The sequence below is a fragment of the Cololabis saira genome, chromosome 7 (assembly GCF_033807715.1).
Source record: "Cololabis saira isolate AMF1-May2022 chromosome 7, fColSai1.1, whole genome shotgun sequence".
NCBI lineage: Eukaryota > Metazoa > Chordata > Actinopteri > Beloniformes > Belonidae > Cololabis > Cololabis saira.
This window is the reverse complement of record NC_084593.1, coordinates 1,553,081-1,576,937: the sequence shown is the minus strand read 5'-3', so window position 1 is coordinate 1,576,937 and position 23,857 is coordinate 1,553,081. Positions and strand designations below refer to the sequence as shown.

The 23,857-nt window shown below is 43.8% G+C and overlaps 1 protein-coding gene across 2 annotated transcripts in view; it reads left to right on the top strand.

Annotated features, from left to right (window-relative positions):
* LOC133446715 (NACHT, LRR and PYD domains-containing protein 4-like) overlaps nucleotides 1-23,857 on the top strand; it is a 109,708-nt gene that overhangs the window by 1,651 nt on the left and 84,200 nt on the right. The window contains exon 1 of one of the 2 annotated variants that reach the window (XM_061724721.1): nucleotides 11,494-11,562. The exons of the other annotated variant lie outside the window; for it this stretch is intronic. The gene's annotated coding sequence lies outside the window, so the exon portion shown is untranslated. Of the gene's footprint in view, nucleotides 1-11,493; nucleotides 11,563-23,857 lie in introns of those variants that run through there. 2 annotated transcript variants of the gene reach the window in all.

Below are 23,857 nucleotides of genomic sequence, written 5' to 3'. Positions count from 1 at the left end.
TGCATAAAAATACGTTTTGATTACATTTCTAGCGAGAAATATATATTTTACTTTTATAATATTCACTCAGTGAATGTACATAATCACTGGTTTTCCCGTTTGCCGAAGATCACACCAGATTTGGAGCTTAACAAGCGAATTTCGGGAGCAGGACCACGCCTCAACCACGCCTCCTCCGGCACCACGCCTCTTCCGGCAAACCTTCAAATACCAGCCTAACCTTCACTTCCTCTTCGCTCTCGTTCTATGCAGCACGTTCGCTCGCGTTCTCCGAACCAGAACCGCAAGCACGACAACACTACTACACGCTCGTATCTCAGATCGTTACTCACCCATTCAGACATGGATCTCGTGTCTTTATCGCCATCGGATGAGACTTGTTTGCAGGGGATCATCAGCAAACACCAGCTGATCAAGATCCGGAGGAGAAAAAAAAAAAACTTTCAGCCGTGCCATGCCGGAAGCGCCGCAGGTGCGCAATCCACCGGTCCCGGCGTTGCCACGCTCCGGCGGGGTCCGACGGCCGGCATGGATCTCGTGTCGATCACCATCGGACAACGATCTGCTTGCAGGAGATCACCAGCAAACACCAGCCGATCAAGATCCCGAGGAGAAAAACTTTCAGCCGCGCCCGAAGCGCCGCTCTCCCTGGCGGCCGCGGGGCCGCCCGAGCCCCGTCTCCTCAGCGTCCGCGTCCGGTCCATCTCTACTGAACATCCGGATCGTCGTCGCGGGTCCCCGACTCCTCTCCCGTGTCTCATCGCCGTCAACCCGTTGCGCCGTCAGCTGCCGCTCTGGCGGCGGTTTATTCTTCCGCCGCGCACGTGTTTCTCAAAACCCTTTTTTCCTCTCTCTCTCAGCCACGCGCGGAGCCCGCGGTTATCCCGGTCCACCAACCCGGTGAGTGATCCATCCCGTCCGGTCCAACTCTCCTTAACATCCGGTATTGCGGCAGCCCGCCATGGCGTCCTCCCTGTCTCCTGGCCCGCCTCGGTCATCAGCGGTCTCGCCACGCCCGGCGGGGGCCCCGACGGCCCGCCTTCTGCAGGTGTTTCGGGCTGGACCGTCGCCACCCTCCATAGGGCCACCGCCTGGTGGAGGAGCCCCTTTTCACCGCATGGACAAAAAAGAAAAAACTCCTCAACCATCTCATGCCAGCCTGCCACGCCATCAGCCCCGCCGACACCTGCGCTCTTCCGGATGACGTCATCACGCCAACTCCGATGGCGCGCCGTAACGTCGACCCCCAGGTCTCGCACTCAGAAGATTTTCCAGTGGCCAGCCGCGGTACTGCGCGCAAAAAAAAAAAAAAAAAAAAATCCCATCCCTCATCCCATGGGGCCCCAAAAGCTTTTCCCATAGACCGCAATAGTAAAAGAGAAGCGATCGTACAAACCGGACGTTGAGCATTACCTTTACTCACAAGGTCTTTTATTAACATTCTCGTTAAACATAATCTCCGAACAACGTTGCCTCATTGCAGGAACCTCAACTGCACATGAGCGGTCTTTCACCTTAAGCCGTCCGCGTGGAAACATAAACGATTCCATCGTTACACTGCCCACCTCCAGCAACTACAACAGCTAACTTCGGCCGGGGTTGCTAGCACCGGGTTGCTAGCTCCCACCTCAGCCCACCCCCAGCAAGTACAACAGCTAACTTCGGCCGGGGTTGCTAGCACCGGGTTGCTAGCTCCCACCTCCAGCAAGTACAGCAGCGATCCGGCCGGGGTTGCTAGCACCGGGTTGCTAGGCCCCCCCCCCCAGTCCACCCCCGGCACCTACAACAGCTAACTCAGCCGGGGTTTTTAGCACCGGGATGCTAGAAACCCCGGCTATGCTCATTGAGCAGCCTCAACCGCCAGCGCTAGAAGGGGCTCTTGGCACCAGGTTGCCAGGATCCTCTGCTTCCCAGCTCCATCAGTCCCAACAGGTTACCTCGGTTGGGGGCCACCGGCATCGTGATGTCGGTACCCGGCATCCCTCCCACCGCATTTCAACCCAGTTTCCTTCCTCAACCCGTTCCGGCCCCGCAGGCAACTACTCATTTCACCCCGTCCACAGCTAATCCCGCCGTCCGTCATCCCAACGCTTTCGCTTCCCGCCCTTCCCCAGTTCCGGCCTGTGCCTGGCTTCCCTCCCACCACATTTCGGCCCGGTTTTCTTCCTCGACTCGTTCCGGCCCCGCGGGCAGCCGCTCGTTTCGCCCTGTCCGCGGCTGGTCCCGCCGCCCGTCATCCCAACGCCTTCGCTTCCCGCACTTCTCCGGTTCCGGCCAAACCTGCGCAAACAAACCTACAACAGCAAACTTCGGGGCTGGGGTAACTAGCACCGGGTTGCTAGCCCCCCCCAGCCCACCCCCAGCACCTACAACAGCTAACTCAGCGGTGTTACTAGCACCGGGATGCTAGCACACCCCGCCATGTTTCGGAGGAGGCAAACTCCTCAGCCGCCGCCGTGCCCGAAACACCGCTCTCCCGAGCCTGACAGCCGCCCAGAAACTTCTGCCTCTTCAGTCGTCCACATTCCACCCGGTTCATCCCTTCTGAACATCCGGCATCACTGCAGCTCACCGTCTTCCAGCCTTTCCAGCCCACCTCCGCCATCGGAGGGAAGAGGACGCGGACAATCCGGATCAGCCCATAGCCGTCGTCACAGGTCGGATTTCCACCCACACCAGCAATCTCCTCCCTCCCTCCCCAAGGTCCCTGGCACCGGGATGCCACTACAGCAGCTAGATCCGGCTGGGGTTTCTGGCACCGGGATGCCACTACAGCAGCTAGATCCGGCTGGGGTTTCTGGCACCGGGATGCCACTACAGAAGCTAGATCCGGCTGGGGTTTCTGGCACCGGGATGCCACTGCCCCCCCCAGCCCACCTCCACCAACTACAGCAGCTAGATCCGGCCGGGGTTTCTGGCACCGGGATGCCACTGCCCCCCTCAGCCCACCTCCAGCACCTAATCCACCTCCAGCACCTACAACAGCTAACTTCAGCCGGGGTTACTGGCACCGGGATGCCACTGCCCCCCTCAGCCCACCTCCACCAACCACAGCCGCTAGATCCGGCCAGGGTTTCTGGCACCCTCTCTCATCGCCACCCGCTTCCGGGCTGGTGTACTTCAGCGTCCGCTGGCGAGGTGCATACTACTTGCAGTCAGTCACTGCAAGAGTAGCCCCTAACTTTTCGACACCTTCAGAGGCTCTCTGCTGGATCCTTTCCAACAACCACGGCATTCCTTCCTCGTCCATCTCTTGAATGATTCCTCATCGTTACCCCTCTCTCATCGCCACCCGCTTCTGGCCTGGTCACCCTGACTTCCGTTTTCTCCGAACTCGGGGTTCCATTGTCCGCTGAGAAAACGGTGGGCCCCTCCACCTCCCTCGAATTCCTTGGTATCACTCTCGATACGGACCTGTTTCAGGCTTCTCTTCCAACCGAAAGCTCAACCGAATCGGTCTTCTTATTTATCGGTCTTCTATTTCCTCTTAGCTCCAGGCTGCACCAAACGCCAACTCCTCTCCCTCCCGGGCCACCTCAATTTTGCCATGCGCATTATTCCCCAAGGGCGGGCCTTCATCTCACACTTGCCGTCCATCGCTTCCGCTGTTCCATCTCTCTTGTCTCCCATCTCCCCAGACAACTCGAGCCGTGCCGAGCTTCGTTGTGGCTCAACCTCCTTGCCACCTGGAAGGGGATCACTTTCTTTTATGATGACCAACTGGCTCACCCCCACGACATCAATCCATACACTGATGCTGCTCCTTCAATCGGTTTTGGGGGCTTTTACGAACGGCAGATGGTTCGCAGCAGGACGGCCCTCAGAGCGCGCAAACGAATACCACAACGTTTCGACCGAACCATAGATCATCATCGTCATTGCCATAGTCATTGCCATCGTCATTTGCATCGTCATTGGCATCATCATCGTTATCGTCATCGTTATCGCCTTCGTCACCGCCATCGCCATCATCATCATCATCATCGCCATCATCATTCATCGCCATCGGCATCGTCTTCGCCACCATCATCGCCATCATCGTCATCGTCATCTCCTTCGTCATCGCCATCGTCATCGCCATCGACATCGTCATTGCCATCATCATTTGCATCGTCATTGGCATAGTCATCGTTATCGTCATCTTTATCGCCTTCGTCATCGCCATCATCATCATCATCGCCATCATCATTCATTGCCATCATCGGCATCGTCTTCGCCACCATCATCGCCATCATCTTCATCGTCATTGTCATCGCCTTCGTCATCGCCATCGCCATCGCCATCGACATCGTCATTGCCATCATCATTGGCATCGGCATCGTTATCGTCATCGTCATCGCCATCGTCATTGCCTTCGTCATCATCTTCATCGCCATCATCATCATCGCCATCATCATTCATCGCCATCACCATAATCGTCTTCGCCACCATCATCGTTATCGCCTTCGTCTTCGCCTTCGCCATCGTCATCGCCTTCGTCATCGCCATCATCATCGCCATCTTCTTCGCCACCATCATCGCCATCATCTTCATATCGATAAGTATCGACATAATTAATAAAGGACGCTCCAACTCCACATCCATCATGCCGTTCATGCGCCGTCTAGTCTGGCACTCAGCCATACATCAATTTATCCTCCATGCAGCACATGTCCCCGGTCACTCCACCACCATCACCGACTCTCTTTCTCGTTTCTCATCCCCGAAGACCAATCACCCCTGAATACTTCGAGACCCTGGCCAACTACTTGTCTTCCTGGAAAACACAGAGCACATCTTCAACAGATCCTTGCGTCCGAGTCAGGACAGTCGTCACCAGTTTCTGGTTTCACCATCGCTTCTGTCATATACTCTCCTTATCTGGCATCTCCCCAACGCACTACTCCGGTCACTCCTTAGGATCGGAGCCGCCAATTCAGCTTCCCGCCACGTATCCCAGAGCACCTCATACAGCTCATGGGCCGATGGTCCTCCCAACCATCATCGCTACATTCGCTCAGATCTCAGCGACCTCAGATCCGCTCAGTCTCATCTCCTTAAATAATCCACGGTTTTGGGGGTTCGTCGTTGCCCGGGCGCTGCGGCGGAGTCCCTACCAGCTTCCCCACAACGCATCGACTGATCCATAGATCATCATCATCACCATCGTCATCGTTATCATCTTCGTATCAATAAATCATTTAAACGTATCCTGTTAATGGCGTGGTCCTTGCTAGTGAATTGGAGCTTAACAAGCGAATTTCGGGAGCAGGACCACGCCTCAACCACGCCTCCTCCGGCACCACGCCTCTTCCGGCAAACCTTCAAATACCAGCCTAACCTTCACTTCCTCTTCGCTCTCGTTCTATGCACCCCTCCCCCCCACCCCTTTTCTCTTCTCCTTCTTCCCTCTCTTTCTCTACCTCATAGATTCCTAGGGGGTTCGTCGTTGCCCGGGCGCTGCGGCGGATTCCCTACCAGCTTCCCCACAACGCATCGACTGATCCATAGATCATCATCATCGCCATTGTCATCGCCATTATCATCACCATCGTCATCGTTATCATCTTCGTATCAATAAATCATTTAAACGTATCCTGTTGATGGCGTGGTCCTTGCTAGTGAATAAAGGGATTTATGTTTTCCAACGCAGAGCCTACGCTGTAACCTACGCCATAGGCTCTGCGTCGATTTAACGTGGAACCATAAATCAGCTCCGGAGCCGGCAGGCAGAAATCCAGAAATTTTCGGAGCAAATTTCTTAACAGGCGTAGCTACAACTGTTAGATTTCATCTATTAAACCAACAACTATCTTCCTAAATGATTTATTTCAGCCAGTGGTAATTCTCCACAGAGCTGCAGGTTTCTCCCCCGGGACGACGGCGCAGGGCAATCACGTCTGTACTGCTGCTGCTGCTGCTGCTGCTCCTGCTGCTGCTGCTGCATCTCATCATCGCCAAAAACATCAGATCAAATTTCTTAACAGGCGTTATTTGGATAAACTGAGCCCAGGTTGGGGATCTTAACGGTTACTTTTACACCTGAAAAAATATTAAAACTTAATAAAGTGGCATATTAACAGCGCTACAGCTGAAATTAAAACAGCTTTTGGCTCTCAGCTTCCTGATTAGGGTAGGGATGAAAACGAGGGGTAGTGGGAGTATTGGCACAGGCCCCTGGGAAGATTTCAAGTGCCCTAAAATCTGTCCCTTCTTTTTTTAGGGGTAGTGAAGAAAAGAAGGGCTCGTGAAACACACCGTGTCATAACTGCATGCGATGCGAGCGAGTGTCAGCGACAAAATCCATTCCCTTACTTTATTTTATATTGGACTGTCCTAACTGGCTGCAGCGACGCAGCGCCGTTTTGAGCTGAACATTTGTCGGACGCCCTGCTTCTATTTTCTTCCTGTCGCTCGTGTTGAAAGCCGGTTGAAAGCGCTGTAGGAAACAGTCATGATGAGGAACGGCTGATCCAGTTAGTTGAAATGAGAAGTTATCTCTATGATTCCTCCTCATTTCACTACAAAAACCTCAATTAAGTGGTAGCTGCTGGAGGGAGATGGACAGAGAGCATCCGATGTCACGCAGTGCTACGATAGTCGGACGCTCGCATGCAGTTAGGACACGGTGTAAGTCTGATATGTGATGACATTAAAAGGGTGACATGAATCTGGCTTCATTTCACCACCTCACCGTCTGCGTCGCCAGTTCCCCATATCTTCAAAATGTTTGTGCGCTAGGATCAAAGTTTGCGTAAAGATACGCACATTTTACCGTTAGTTTTTTTTTATAAATCCCAACCTTTGCATAGAAGATGGCATCTCATCTTTCAAGCCCTGTTTTGTAGCACGCAAGCTTTATAAATGAGGCCCCTGGTTCTTCAACTTGATTTCTGGAGAATTCCTGCTGGATACATGACTCAGGACAAAGTCCTCTGGAGGACAAAGTCTAAAACCGCAGAGGCCTTGGTTTGGTGGGTGTGTCCGTTGCCATGGCGACTCATGAGCCTCACCTGAGCTGCTGCTGCTGAGACTCTGGAGGCTTTGGTTCTCAGCTGATTGGTGAGTCTCAGCTTCATACAGAATCCCTGTATACTAATCAGTTCCAGAGGAACTGGCTCTGCTTTAAAAGACAACCCCCTCTTAAAGGTGAGTTTATTTTAAAAGACAACTACCTCTATCTTATAGGTGAGTTTATTTTAAAAGACAACTCCCTCTTAAAGGTGAGTTCCAGCTGCTCCATCAGGTCGGTTTTTCCTGCTTGCAAAACCAAACGCTACAAAAACAGCTTTGTACCAGCAGCCATCAGTGCTATTAACAAGTGAGAGAAACTGCAACATAACCTTGTATTTATGTTTTCTATTGTTTCCTTTATCTTGTTTTTATGAAAAGGCACATGTTTTATCCTTTGGCTTGGTCTGAATATTTTAGTGTTTTTTATCTACTGGTGTTTTAACTTAACTTGCTTCTTATCTTGGGGCCGTCCGTCCTTTTTGTTCTTTAAGCCAAAGCACTGTCGTCACTTTATCTTGTCCTGTGTTGTTGAGTGTTTGGTTTTGGATTATATGTTTAATACGAGATGAATCACTCACCGTAAACCAAATTTACCCAAGGGTACAATAAATAAATAATCTCATCTAATCTAATCAGCTGGGGCCTCATCTATAAAGCTTGCTTGCACAGAAAAAGCGCCTGAAAGTTGCGGAAGCCGCAATATACGCAAAGCCTCGGATCTAAAAAGAAAAAACTAACCGAAAAATCTGCGCATCCCTACGGCAACCCCGACCCTCCCGTAAGAATTTACTTAAGACACGGGGAACTGGCGACGCAGGCTGTGAGGTGGTGAAATGAAGCCAGATTCATGTCAAACTCTTAATAATGTCATCACATATCACAACATATATCAGACTTATAATAAAATAGCGCTGATCGTGTTCTTCTGTGTGTGAAGCGTCAGTCAGGACTCTGCTGCTGCTGCAGCCGCGGTGACACGCCGGGAACCTCCTCACACCCACCGCTTTAGGACAGAACAAATGAGGGGGTCCCTAGAGTGTTTAGGGGCTCCACGGAGCCCCTCATTTCTTCCCTAAAGGGACACAGATTTTGTTGTATATATAATGAGTTTTACGCGCGTGAAACCTTTACGTACGGGTGTTTAAGCCTAAATTAGGGTCCCGCGTTAAAACGACGCAGAAAACGAAAACGAAAACGGCCCGGCAGCCCCGCTTCACCCCCCGTTACCCTTCCTCCTCTCCCGTCTCCCCTCAGAGCTGCTCAGGGCGGGTTTATGGTTCCGCGTCACCAACGCAGAGCCTACGGCGTAGCTGCGCGTCGCCGCGTACCCTACGCCGTAGGCTCTGCGTCGTTTAACGCGGGACCCTAATTTAGGCAACATATACAAGCAGCACCTAAAGGTTTCACGCGCGCGTAAAACTCATATATATGAAAAAAAATCCGAGTCCCTTTAGGGGCTCCGTGGGGCTCCATAAACGCAGCCCCTCATTTGTTCTGTCCTAAAGCGGGTGAAGAAGAGGCTGCAGCAGCAGCAGCACCAGAGTCCTGACTGACAGCTTCACACAGAGGGACACGATCAGCGCTATATTATTTTATTATTTTAAGTCTGATATATGTTGTGATATGTGATGACATTATTAAGAGTTTGACATGAATCTGGCTTCATTTCACCACCTCACAGCCTGCCTCTCCAGTTCCCCGTGTCTTAAGTAAATTCTTACGGGAGGGTCCGAGTTGCCGTAAAGACAAGCAGATTTTTTGGTTCGTTTTTTCTTTTTAGATCCGAGGATTTACGTAGAAGGTGGCTTCCGCAACTTTCAGGCGCTTTTTCTGCGCAAGCAAGCTTTATAGATGAGGCCCCAGGATGGTTGTTTGTAGTCGGAGACCAGGATGGTTGTTTGTGGTCGGAGACCAGGATGGTTGTTTGTAGTCGGAGACCAGGATGGTTGTTTGTAGTCAGAGACCAGGATGGTTGTTTGTAGTCGGAGACCAGGATGGTTGTTTGTAGTCAGAGACCAGGATGGTTGTTTGTAGTCGGAGACCAGGATGGTTGTTTGTAGTTGGAGACCAGGATGGTTGTTTGTAGTTGGAGACCAGGATGGTTGTTTGTAGTCAGAGACCAGGATGGTTGTTTGTAGTCAGAGACCAGGATGGTTGTTTGTAGTTAGAGACCAGGATGGTTGTTTGTAGTCGGAGACCAGGATGGTTGTTTGTAGTTAGAGACCAGGATGGTTGTTTGCTCTCAGGAAGGATGCTGGGAGGATGTGGTGCTGGGAGGGATCAAGGTGTGTTTACCTGCATGCTAATACCAGAGTGTGCTGGCTAGCCTACAGTGTGTAGTGGTTCTGTGTGCAGCGACACAGGGAAGTTGGGGGCCTGGGGGGGGCAGGTTTGGGGTCAGATTTGTGCGATGAGGGTCCGTTAAAGGGCCAGTCCTCTCTTTGGCCTACGGAGTAACTGCTGTTGTCTTCAGTAGTTGCTAAGACATATATTGTAAATATCTCTTTCTGAACCGTGATGAAGTGTTTGTTCTCAGAGTTCTGACCTAGGGCCATAGCGGTTAGCAGTTTGCTAAAGGTGGTGGCTGCAGCTTCTGCCTGCTGGGTGTTAAATATTAATCTAATAACAAGTTTTACTGCAGCACTGGAGGACAACGTTCAGTGTTTTTGCAGTTGGAGACATCAGTCTACTTTATGACATCACAGCTCAGATTGCAGGCTAACTCTCATACAGAAACATTACATTTATTTAACATAAAATAAACCAACTGTAAGTAAGTACATTTATTAATGGATAGCCCCTTGAGATGAATCATCTCTTTTTCGAGGGGGTCCAACAAAAAACATACAACACAATACAAAACAGTTACATACAACATACATAATACATAATACATAAGGCTCTCACACACAAACCTGCCCACACACCAGTCCCCAAGACCTACCACACCTGAAGAACACAGGTAAACACTGCATATAATGCAGTATAGCAACAGGAACAACAATATTAATATTAATGGTAGTCATTGTCATCATCATAATGATACAATATATGAAGATATATATACATTATATATTAAATAAAAAAATAAAAATAAAATGAGAAGGCAATACCACTAGAAACAACTACATGGTTTATTGAGGTTGGAATATAGAGAGTTTTTAAAGAGGTGTAATGAATTAAGTTTTCTTATGTTAATGGGTAAGTTGTTCCAGTCTGATGGGGCTTTGAACTTAAAAGCACGTCTGCCAATTTCTTTAAAAGTTAAAGGAACGAAAAAGAAGGGTTGCTGAGTGTTTCTAAGAGAATATGAGGATGTATATGGAATCAGATATTGTTTTAAGTAAGATGGATAACTAAAGTGTATACATTTGAATATGAGTTGGAGCCAGTGGTATTGTCTTCTTGAGCTGAGGGGTAACCAGTTTAATGAATGATACATGGAGCAGTGGTGAGTTCGATATGGGCACCTTAACACAAATCTACAGAGACTGTTGTAAATGACATTGAGAGGTTGAAGATGTGATTCATAAGTGTTCTGGTAAACACAACATCAGCATAATCTAAAATGGGAAATAATAGTTGTGTGATAATTCTTTTCCGTGTTGGTAAAGTAACAGTTTATTGAACGGTAAAGGATGCCTAGGTTGCGATGTAACTTGGTTGTGATGGACTCGATATGATGTTTAAAAGAAAATAATGGGTCGATCCAGAGGCCGAGGTGTTTGAATGTGGTGACCTGCTCAAGGGGTGAGCCATCATTGAAAAGAATATTAAGATCTGGGTTATTTCCAAGGCCTAATCTGGTACCAAACAACATTGAACATGATTTATTTTTGTTTAACAAAAGTTTATTTGATTCTAACCAATACTGAACAATAGAAAATTCATTTTGTAAGGATCTCTCAATTATTGATGTGTTATTACCGTATGTATATATTACTGTGTTGTCTGCGTATAAGTGTATTTTACAATGGGAACAAGTTTTTGGGAGGTCATTAATGAAAATGGAGAAAAGGAGTGGTCCAAGGGATGAACCTTGTGGTACTCCTTTCTCAACAATTGCATATTTAGATTGGATTCCATTAAGGCTGACACACTGACGTCTGTTATGGAGATAAGAGTTGAACAAAAGAAGAGAGTTTCTAGAGATGCCAATTGAGTAAAGTTTGTCCAGTAGAAGGTAGTGATCAACAATGTCAAAAGCTTTAGTGAGATCCAGAAATATTGCACCAGTGAGTTTACCATTTTCAGAAGCTGTAAATATATCATTTGTGAATTTTAGAAGAGCTGTGGTTGTTGAGAAATTTGATCTGAAACCGGACTGGCATGGAGACAAAATATTGTTTTCAGTAATATATTGTGATAATTGAGTGAATATTAATTTTTCAAAGATTTTTGCAATGGAGTTGATAATGGAGATTGGGCGGTAATTATTGACTTCGTTTGGATCACCTCCCTTGTGTAGTGGAGTGACTATGGCACTTTTCCAAGCAGAAGGGAGGGAATGTACATGAATACAACTCAGAATGGAGCGAGGACTCATCTGGATGAAATGTTTCTGACTGTGTGAGTTTTATTTCCCTTTTTCTACTTTTGAATGTCAGTAGTTTAATAACTGCTAAAACATCCAAATCTAAATTTTCCCGGTTTCAGTGTTTTGATGCCTCCTAAAGCACCCTGAGACTGCTCAAAACTCAAAATGTTTCTATATTAAGAAAAAAAAATGTCAGCATAAGTTACTTAAGAATCTGCGGAAGAGCAATGTGGCTCGAAACGTCATGCTAGAATAAATGTTTTTGTGGGAGCTCATTTTGATGTGCGGACATTGTTCTTTTTCTATATATGACGCTTTTTGTCCAGCACTCATGCCTTACATGGATATTGGGATGTGCGTGTTTTCTCTGACTTCTACCGTTGCTCTATATTAAACAATAATAATCATAATAATAATAAAGATTGTTGAACCTTGAACCTTCAAGATATTGTAAAAATTGTGCAAGACTTTGGTTACCTGAAGCACGCGCCTGCGCCGTACTGGGTTCCCTTTACACCCTGGCCTCTAGAAAATGCTGACTCCCCCAATTGTCATTGTATAATTCACACTCTGCCAATAAGCCAAAGTAAAAGAAGAGAGAGGAGTAAATATAAAGTTATAACTTCATTGTTGTTAACAGAATGTCGTGTTAAGATGATTTTTAAGCCAGAATATTAGTTACAACTTCACATTTGTGGTAAAGTTGAAGATAGAACTTCTTCTAAAACCTCCTTGAACATTTTCAGGATAAACTCACGTCAACCTCGTGGTCTGAGGCAGGACCAGGTCTCTACGTGGGATTTCCCAAACAAACCTCAGATCCTAAAATCTGTTGATGAGGTAGTTGATGGTCCTCGCTGTCAGCTGAACCTGGACCAGAACCTGGTCTGGGTGTAAACTGGGTCCAGGACTGGACTCTCCAGGGTCTAAGGTGTTTCAGTAATTCAGAGTCAATGAGGATCTTTTGTCCTGGAGACAGAAACTAAGAGCAAACGTGTGATTAAATGGAGTGTAAGGCCCAGTCCCAATACTCCCACTACCCCTACTTTTCAGTCCTACCCCTAAATTTTGCGCGTTCCCGTGATTCCTCTTTTGATCTAGGGGGAGTGGGGAAAACGAGTGTGAGTATGAATCTTGCCCTACAGAGCGAGGGATTTCACATGCTGACTTCGCTACCGAGGGCTAGAAAAATTTCCCAGAATGATTTTTGTCGTCATTTGCGGACTCAATAAAAAAAAAAAACATGGCGGACATTTCTTATTTTTTAATGAATAAAATCAATATTTTGAGTTAGTTTCTGTATAAAAATGGGTTTTGATTACATTTCTAGCGAGAAATATATATTTTACTTTCATAATATTCACTCAGTGAATGTACATAATCACTCGTTTGCCCGTGGTTGCGAAGTCTTTTTCAAACCTTGCCAGAATAAAGGCTGTTTTATGGTTCCGCGTTACACTAACGCAGAGCCTACGACGTAGGTTACGCCGTACCCTACGTCGTACCCTACACCGTAGGCTCTGCGTCGATTTAACGCGGAACCATAAATCAGTTCCTGAGCCGGCAGGCAGTTCTCATTCCGAAATTTTCGGAGCAAATTTCTTAACATTTGTAGCTACAACTGTTAGATTTCATCTATTAAACCAACATTTATCTTCCTAAATGATTTATTTCAGCCAGCGGTAATTCTCCACAGAGCTGCAGGTTTCTCCCCGGGACGACGGTGCAGGTTGACCTGGCGATCACGTCTGTACTCCGGCTGCTGCTGCTGCTGCTGCTGCTGCTGCTGCTGCTGCTCCCCGGGCCGGCGGCTCTTCTCATCGCTGAAAATATCGGATCAAATTTCTTAACAGGCGTGATTTGGATAAACTGAGCCCAGGTTGGGGATCTTAACAGTTACTTTTACACCTGAAAAAATATTAAAACTTAATAAAGTGGCATATTAAAAGCGTTACAGCTGAAATTAAAACAGCTTTTAGCTCTGGGCTTCCTGATATGGTGTGACGTTTGTGCAAACGTAACTACGCAGTCGCTTACGTACCCGAACGTAAACCACGCAGTGACGTAGCAGCAAAATTTTGGTGTGGTGCTTAAAAGTAGGGGTAGTGTGTGTATTGGGACAGGGCCCTGGGAAGATTACAAGTGCCCTCAAATTTTTGGCTTCTTTTTTTAGGGGTAGTGGTAGTGAGTGAGGGCTAGTGGTAGAAAGTAGGGGGTGTATTGGGATTGGCCTTAAATGTGGGTTGAGGGCGTGAGCTGAGCTGCAGCTCCACGACTCCATCTAGTGGTGGGATAGTAGAAGTGCAGCAGCTTCCTCACTGCTGTCAGACATGAAGCTGAAGAGAAGATCAGTCAGAGCTGCTCGTTGTACATCTACCATGACGTGTGTTTCCTCTGCAGATGAAGGTAGAAGGTGTGTGTGTGAGCTGATGTGAATCCAGCAGCATGGGTCAGGTTGAGGACAGAGAGGAGGGAGTCCTTCCCTCCAAAACCTGTGTGTAACTGAGGCGCTGGCGCGATGAGTTCCACATTCACAAGTCAGTTTGATGAGGAAAATGTTGCACTCTTCTCCTCTCTTTGTTCTCTCCCCGTGATCCCCAGGAGCGGCTAACGAACCTCTGGGGCGTCGGTGTAGTCGAACATGCGGAAGACGACCCGGGGCATGGGGTACTGGGCGTCGGGCATGTGTCCCGGCGGGGTGAAGGGCGGCAGGTTGTGCTGCAGCGCCTCGCACAGGACGCTGTCGAAGGCGATGTACGGACACAGGACGTGGCGCTCCTGCCAGCGGTCTTTCTTCAGCTTCTGGATCTGAGCCCACAGGCAGTCCAAGTACTGGAACAAACACAGAGAGAGAGAGAGAACAGCTCAATATTTGGCTATAGTCAACCATCACTATTTCATTAAGATACAAATTTGTGTTTGTATATTTTTAATATTCAAGAGCAATGGCGAGTGGGGATTACAACACAACTATAAACTCTAGAAGGAAGTTGTACTGAATCTAGTGTTGTATGTTCCAAAACGATGTGGGGAGAGGGGCGGCCACGCCCACTTAGGAGACTGGAAGTGGATACCATTTCATACCATTGGCAGTAACGGTAATCTTCTGTATAGAGGATCTTTGCTACTACTATAATTCAGTAATCTCAGTTTTAACACACTGAAATAGAAGGTTTTAATTTCAGCCGGAAATTTGTTTTGTAACCAGATGTTGCAGATGAATCTGTGACTTATTGGTTTTTAAACACACTGAGACACAGCCTGAAGCCTTATCTAGTGCAAGTTCAAATCTGATAACAATACCACAAAAAATGAGTATTTTACACATGTTTTTGTAAGACTATGTCTTACAAAGAGTTTTATTATAACAATTATGTCCCATGGGCATAACTTTTGAACTGTTGAATTTACCACGTACAGATCTATATCGTTGTGTTCAGCATTTCATTTGCTCTACAATTGCACCTTCTTCTGGGCGATTGCTGCAACTGCCGAAGTTTTTCTCATGACAAAAGCCGGACGTGCTCGTCCCGCCCCAACACAGGCGCTCATTCGCTATGTTTATGTTTATTAAGGATCCCCATTAGCCGACGCACAAACGCCAGGCTAGTCTTCCTGGGGTCCTATTATCGCTATGAGGGGACAGAAAGCTCCTGATTGGCCGGATGAGCTGTCAATCAATGTAGAGCGTACGCTCCATTTTAGCATCGCGCTCTCCCGTCTGAAAACGTGCAGGACGGAGGAGTTACAGACGTGTAAAAAATAATAACATGTGCTTCTCTGACGACGGTCGAGATGAAGAGCAGCTGTTTGTGGATATTTACTGGTATAATAATGTAAGTAAGTAAGTAAGTAAGTAAAATTTATTTATAGAGCGCTTTTTGTAGATACAATCACAAAGTGCTTTACATCAGGGATAAAATGCAGTAGAATATAAAACACACAATAGCACAATAACAGGTAACTTCACAGATGCCCAGGGAAACATCATCATCAGGGGAAAGCCTGTCTAAAGATATATGTTTTAAGTTCTCTCTTAAAACTGTCAGTGGACTCAATGCTGCGTAAGGTCAGTGGAAGTGCATTCCAGAGGCGAGGGGCACTGGCCTGGAAAGAGCAGTCACCTCGCGTTTTAAAACGGGTGCGGGGGACCATCAAGAGTTTTTGATCTGATGACCTTAATGAACGTGAGGGAGAGTAAGGTCTCAGCAGTTCAGCAATGTACACGGGAGCTTGATTATTTAGGGCTCTAAAAGTAAGTACTAAAATCTTAAAATGAATCCTAAAATTAACTGGTAGCCAATGTAAAGAGTATAAAATCGGGGTGATATGATCCCTTTTCCTTGTTCCAGTTACGATCCTTGCTGCCGCGTTCTGCACAGTCTGAAGGCGATTTACAGCCTTTTTGTTAAAACACATAAAAAGAGAGTTGCAATAATCAATGCGAGATGACACAAAGGCATGAATTATCATTTCAATTTCAGTTTTTGAGATCATAGACCTCAGTTTAGCGATATTCCGGAGATGATAAAAGCAATTCTTCACCAACTGTTTACAGTGGTGATCCAGGGACATGTCCTTGTCAAACACAACTCCTAGGTTACGTACGCTAGGTTGGGCAGAGGGACCTAAATGACCTAAATGCTGCTTTATGAGGGGAATAGCAGTATCTGGGGCAATAATCAGTGTTTCCGTTTTAGCGGAGTTCAGTTGAAGGAGATTGTTATTTAGCCATTTTTTGATGGCAGTCAAGCAGGCTATTAAGTTATCTAATTTGTGTAGCTCTGTCTGCTTGAAAGAGCAGTAGAGCTGAATATCATCAGCATATAGATGATAAGAAACATCACTGAAATCACTGATAATCTGTCCAATAGGGGTCATGTAAAGTAAAAAGAGTAAAGGGCCAAGGACTGATCCCTGTGGGACCCCACAGGCTAGCTCTGTCGGGTCAGATAGGAACTCATTGACATGGACCAAAAAACTCCTGTCAGTCAAGTAGGACCGGAACCAATTTAAGACGGTACCATGTATTTTGGACTAAATACTTTACTGGATAGGATCTAATAGACCTTTTCTGAGTGTAATCAGACGACTTTTGTGGGAATATTTTTGTCTGGACTGTTCCAGAAGCCTCAAAAGGGTAAGTTGGGTCTTCTGCGCAAATCTTTCTTTGTTTTTTTGTTTGTCGTGTCGATATGTACCAGCTGCTATGATTATAACCTGAAATGGTTTATATTGCTGGAATCACAAGAAACTTAGCTTTCTAATAGGCCTGTGTTGAAAAAAATCGATTTCCCAATTCTAAATCGATTCTCATATTAATTCCTAAAAATCGATTCATATGTCTAAAGATCGATTATTTTTGGTTTTTTTTTTTTTTTTTTATTTATGTATTTTTTTTCATCATTACAACTTTTGCTTATTTTTTTGTTTATGCCCAAAAAAGGAATGTTTTGTTGGACACCAGAATAACTGGTGCCATGTTTTTGCCTTTAAATCTGTTTAAAGGTATGAAAACATTAAAGTTTTCAGTTATAATTGCATAAATTGTCTATATTTCATTACTTTATATACTATCTTGGGGTTACATTTGGAAAAAATGCTAAAAACCAAATTCTCAAAAATTAAAAACCAAAATAGACCGAAAATGGAACAAATAAAAACAGAATGTGGGAAAAAATAAAACCGATTTCATCCGTCTCTGTTTCCTCCCTGGTTCTGTTTGGTAATTCTACACGATGTTTCTGTTTCAGTTCTATCAGCATTCTGGGAGCTGATTGGTCCTTACAGCATCATTAGCTGCAATACTTGCTGTTAAATCTCAATATAATACTAGTATTAATATGTTGCAGAACTACAGTCATATAATTCATGCAACAGCTGAAAAAACAGTTTTAATAACACTAACCCAAATCAATATCGAATCGGATCGAATCAAAGCGTGATAATCGATTCTGAATCTTAAGAATCGGAATCGATTCTTGACATTTGAATCGATCCCCAGCCCTACTTTCTAAGCAAGATTTGTTTTTACAAGATTTGTAAATGACCTAGTTTTGTAAATTTTGGAGTGAGTGTGCACTGAATATGGGCTGGACGGACGTCGGAGCAGCAACTGTTTAAACCAACCAGCAGTTTCTCACCTCTTCCTGGGGGTGAGGCTTCTCAGCCGTCCACACCTGCAGCATGGGGACGTGGGTCTTCACTCTCCCCCTGGAAAGTGATGACGGCAGAGAAAATTAGGGGATAGAAGTGAAGAATTGAAGATAAGACCACAGATCGCTGGCAACGACACGAACGGGAGATTGTGGGGAAACAAGACAGACGTCTCACTTGAGGTAGCCTTCGATCTGGCTCAGCAGTCGGTCCATTTCAACATCCTTCTTCTCGTAAAGCTCCTTCCCGACCCAGGGCAGACACGACAGGACGACGTACACGAACCAGTCTGACCGAACCTGAGGAAGCAGAGGAGCCGCGGTCACAACACCTCGCAATAAAAACGGGTTCCCCGGGAGCTGACGGGGTCGGAAATTCAGTCTTGTAATCTTAGTTCAGGATTTTCCTTGTGTGTGCATTGGGACAAAGTTCTGTTGTAATAGACGCTATATACAGGACTGTCTCAGAAAATTAGAATATTGTGATAAAGTTCTTTATTTTCTGTAATGCAATTAAAAAAACAAAAACATCATACATTCTGGATTCATTACAAATCAACTGAAATATTGCAAGACTTTAATTATTTTAATATTGCTGATTATGGTTTACAGCTTAAGATTCCCATAATATTCTAATTTTTTGAGATAGGATATTTGTGTTTTCTTATAATTTGTGGAGAAAAACTGTGTAACAATAAACAGTCAAATGTCGCAAAACATTTCAACAATACACACAGAGCCTTTGCTGAAAAATATCCAGAGGGAGGAGAGAGAAAAAAAGCTGTTTCGGAACTGATGAGTACGGAAAAGTATTAGGGCCATGCAGGAGAAAAAATATTTGAGAGGGGAAGATTTTTTTTTTATTCTGCACTTAGAGAAAAAAGTTGAAATGTCGGGGAAAAAGTCGGAATGTCGAGATTAATGTTGAAGTACAATTTCGAGAAAAAAGTCGAAATTTTGACTTTATTCTCGACATTTCGACTTTTTTCTCAACATTTCGAAATTTTTCTCGACATTTCGACTTTTTTCTCAAAGTGCATAATGAAAAAAAAAATCTTCCTCCTCTAAAATAATATTTTTCTCCTGCCTGGCCCTGATACTCTTCCGTAGCTTTTCACAGTACGACGGAGTATTAGGGCCAAACTAAGACAAAAAAAATTGGAAATTACGAGAATAAAGTCGTAAAATTACGAGAATAAAGTCGTAATGTTGCGAGAATAAAGTCGTAATAGAATAAAGTCGTAATATTACGAGAATAAAGTCGTAAAATTACGAGAATAAAGTCGTAATATTGCGAGAATAAAGTCGTAATATTATGAGAATATAATTTATGAGAACTCTAACAGGAAGAGCTTCTTCTCCCTGTGTTAAAATGAGGAATATTGAGCATCTTGTGAAGTTATATTTATATATTTATAATATATTACGACTTTATTCTCGTAATTTTACGACTTTATTCTCGTAATTTTACGACTTTATTCTCATTACATTATGACTTTATTCTCGTTCCTTTTTTTGTTTTTTTGTTTGGCCCTAATACTCCGTCGTAGATGAGGAAGACTGATCTGACGAAGAATCACTTCAAGAAGTGGTGGAAGTTGCGGCTCAATATTGATCCATATATAAGGCACACCGGACTATAAGGCGCATGGTCAGCTTTTGAAAAAATTGAAGGCTTTTAGGTGCGCCTTATAGTGCGGAAAATAGAGCTGGGTATCGATTCAAATGACAAGAATCGATTCGATTCCAATTCTTAAGATTCAGAATCGATTATCACCATTTGATCCGATTCGATATTGATTTGGGTTAGTGTTTCCTGGATTATATGACTGTAAAATAACTATTGAAATAATAATTTCACAATAATTATTGTGAAATAAGAAATAAATAACTCAAATAGGCATTTCAATATCCATTAAAGTGCAAAAAAAGAAAGAAATTGCAACAGCTCAAGCAGTAAACAAGTTATTTTAGCTTGTCTGATTTATTCTGTCACCAGACACAGCTGGACATGAAGCACCGGCATTTTTCAGGTATTTCATGACAAACCGTGTCCGATAACAGAGAAACCAAACAAGCTATAGTAAATATAGATAATATGAACTTCATTGAACTAATATAACATTTAGAAATTTAAGCTGAAATGTCCAGCATTTTCTCTAAAGAAAAGTTCATTTAGTTCAGTAGTTTTAAAAACTACTGGGATTAAAGTTCACCAGGCAAAAATGTAATGATGGAAAAAAAATAAAAATAAAACGATCTTTAGACATACAAATCGATTTTTAGGAATTAATATGAGAATCGATTTAGAATCAGAAAATCGTTTTTTTCAACACAGGCTTAGCGGAAAATACGGTAAGTTAATGACATTAATACCACTTCACATGTAACATGAACCTACCTGAGGAACATCTTCCTCTTGAATAACACTGACAAAATTTTCAAACATGGCCACCATGGAAGGCGCAGCAATCACGTGGCAGTTAACCAAGTCCGACAGAAAACGCACCTGAAAGGAAAAATAAATCATAATAATAATTCAATAATAGTAAAACACAAGCTGGGATGAGATTTAGTGTAAACTAACATACCAGGTACAGTGCTTCGTTGTACAGGTTATTTTTCAGGGTCTCCTTCAGCTGCCTGATCATGGCCTCCACAAACTCGCCCCCAAAGTTATAGTTCCTGGCGTTTAGGAGGCCGACTAGCGTCGTGTAGACGGTCAGCTTCTCGGGCAGGATCCGGGCGCTGTCGACAAAGGACACTTGAGTGAGAACTGAGCTGTGAGAGGCGTTTTCTCTGGGTTTACCGTCAGTGCGGGGAAACGGAAGAACTTACACCGAACATAAAATACGCAGGATCTTGTTTTTGTAGTTGGGAAGGTCGGCCTCTAAGACGCCCGCCAGGCCCTCCAGGTTGCTCTCCAGGGACGACGTACTCTGTTATAAATGGAAACAATTCAGCAGTTTTAATATTACAGAACTAACTCAAGAGGAAATAGACCAAACAAGAACTACAGGACTGTCTCAGAAAATTTAAATAGTGATTTTCTGTAATGCAATTACAAAAACAAAAATGTCATACATTCTGGATTCATTACAAATCAACTGAAATATTGCAATACTTTTATTATTTGTATATTGCTGATTATGGCTTACAGCTTAAGAAAACTAAAATATCCTATCTAAAAAAATTAGAATGTTCTGGGAATCTTAATCTTAAACCATAATCAGCAATATTAAAATAATAAAAGGCTTGCAATATTTCAGTTGATTTGTAATGAATCCAGAATGTATGACATTTTTCTTTTTTTAATTGCATTACAGAAAATAAAGAACTTTATCACAATATTCTAATTTTCTGAGACAGTCCTGTAAGTGCCTTTAGGAAATAGCATGCAACTAAAAAAATTAATTAAAAAAATGCAGCATTTATCCAATGAGGTAACGTGTTGTTTAAAACAGTGTCTCCCAACCTGGGCATGTTAAATAAATAAAAAAAATCATAATAACACACCTAATGGAATACTGTAATCCAAGTCTGTATAAACCCACTTAGTATTTTATTTATTCATACTACTACTCTGACAGGTTGTTGAAGGAAAAATGTTGAAAAAATTTTGCTATCATATTAAAAGACACATTTTTCAGAAATTACTTTGTTTTTGTTCGTATTTTATACATTGGTGACACAAAATGAAGGCGAAAAAAAGAGAAGAGAAAAAAGAGAAGAGAAAAGAAATGTATCAAAAAAACATAATTAATGTTAATTTTTTCAATTAAAGATTTGTAACGAATCGCTTTACTCTATTGGTGCTAGTACGTACGGGTCGGGGGACGGCTGGTCTTAGACACAAGTAGGGAAACAAGGAAAAAAGGTTGGGAACCAGTGGTTTAAAAGATGCAAGGTCAAGCAGAACGCGTTCAAATAACATATCTTGAAGCTTCTCATACTGAAAGTATTTCTCGTTCTGTAATGTTCTTACTTTTTCTCCCACACGACATATCAGTGATTCCAGACGGTCCTCGATCTCAATGGGCTCCGATGTTCTCCTCCTTTTATGGGCTTGACCCCCTGGAAAGGACCAACAAAGCAATTACAAATCAAACAACTCCACCCCATCTCACCAAAATAAAGAACATATGAAAAACACTGAACTGCATGTTGTCCATTAATCGAATAAAAGAAACCAGGGTCTTAATGTGAGAGGGACAAATTAAAACCAAAGAAACTCTCAGTGACGTCCTCTGACGTGAAACATGCTACTTTTGATAAGGATGCAACATTTCATTGCTTATAGGGCTGAAACGATTCCTCGAATAATTTGAGTAATTCGATTACAAAAAATGGTCAAGGAATTTTCTCTGCCTCGAGGAATCGTTTAGTTTTGCAGCTCAAAGTATTGGTATTTCGCCCGGACTACGTTTAATGCGGCACAACGCGCCGCCGCCGCCCACGTAAAGGAAGAAGAAAGAGATGGATATGTTTAGTTTTTGTAACGTCATGCTCAGACGGAGACACATGTAGCTCAGTGCTTAACTTTTATTTTTAATCCACTCTATATTCTTCTGGTCCGTTCTCCTATATGTTCCCCCTCTAACCCGGTACATACATAGGTTCCTCTAAACATCTGTTCCCGCTACAGTTTTAACTAAAAGAAAAGGCAGAAAATGTCAGAAAAATAAAAACGTAATAAAGCTAACTGGGTAGTTTTCATTTCATTTTATCTCTGTAGTCGTTCATGGATAAAACAAGCAGCGCTGGAGCCTAATGTTCCAATACAGCAGGATCAGAATTATATTTTGAACACTGCCAAAACTCAAAATCTTATACTTTAACTTAAAACTTAATTATAACTTAAAATTTGCTTGACACAAATGAAAGTTCAATTGAAACACGTGGAAAAAACACCTAACCTTTTAAGTTATGTGTGTTATCAGGTGTAATGGCATTTTTAGGTTAGAAATAAGAACATTTCTTGGTAAGATCCTTAGTTTTTTGAGTGAATCAGTGAATTTGGTCGACTGGTGTAAGTTCAGGGTTTTTAAATGCACAGCCATGAACCTACTGGATTATATAATTTAGTCTTAGTGATATCAATTAACATCTAACATCTTATGTATATTTATAATTGCCCTTTAACTAAACAAAAATATGTTTTATCCGATTAATCGATTGAATTTTCAGTGGAATACTCGATTACTAAAATATTCGTATATTCGTAAGAGTTTTGTTTTAAGCAACTAAAATCAATATCACTCCAAGACTGATTAGATTTTAACTTTATTTCACTCTCCATCGAATTGTGTACACAATATCTGGCTGCTCGGCAGTAAGCGTTTAACTGCATTTCTGTTTCATCCAGAGCAATTATTATTTTGCTGCCGTTTATTTAATGAAAATGACCATAGGAGAGAGTGGTGCAGTCAGTTATCCCTGAAACAGACCTTTGACCTTTGACAAAGCCCAACATAAGTTGTCCTTAAAGTGCAGTTCTGTAACCAAGTACGTGTGTCCTTCCTTGGCATCAAAAGCAGAGATGTTTCTGGGTGACAGTGACTGTGTTTCCAGCATCAATAACCCTTTTAAAACCTGAATATTAGCAATAACCCGAATTTGCACGACCATGTAAACACCAATAACCCCTTTGAATAACCTGAATTTGCTCATATTCAGGTTTTTAAAAACCCCAATATGAGCCCTGGGTTACTCCTTTTAAAACCTGAATATTGGGTCATGTAAACGCCAAACGGAATATCCCCATCAAACGGAACATGAATTTGTTTTCTGCACATGCTCTGTTCACAAGGAATCCTGGTCTTTTGAGTCCAGGAAGTTCTTATAAACACGGAGAAACAAGACCAGGAGGAGACTAATCACTTCATAAATGTAATGAAGGATATGAACATTTCTGCATTTGTAGACGGTAGAAAGTACCGGGATAGAAGATTTACAAGAAGGTGAGAGAAAAGTTGCGTGAAGCAGCATTTGTTTTGAATTTGGATACAGGAAGAAGAAGCAGAAATGACGGTAATTGCGTCATCACGTTCTCCGTACGTCGCTGGTTTGATCCAGATATCCTGAATGAATAATTACCATGTAAACTAAATATTCACAATGTTTCAGTAACCGGAATATTAACAATAAGCCAAATTTTGACTGCATGTAAACG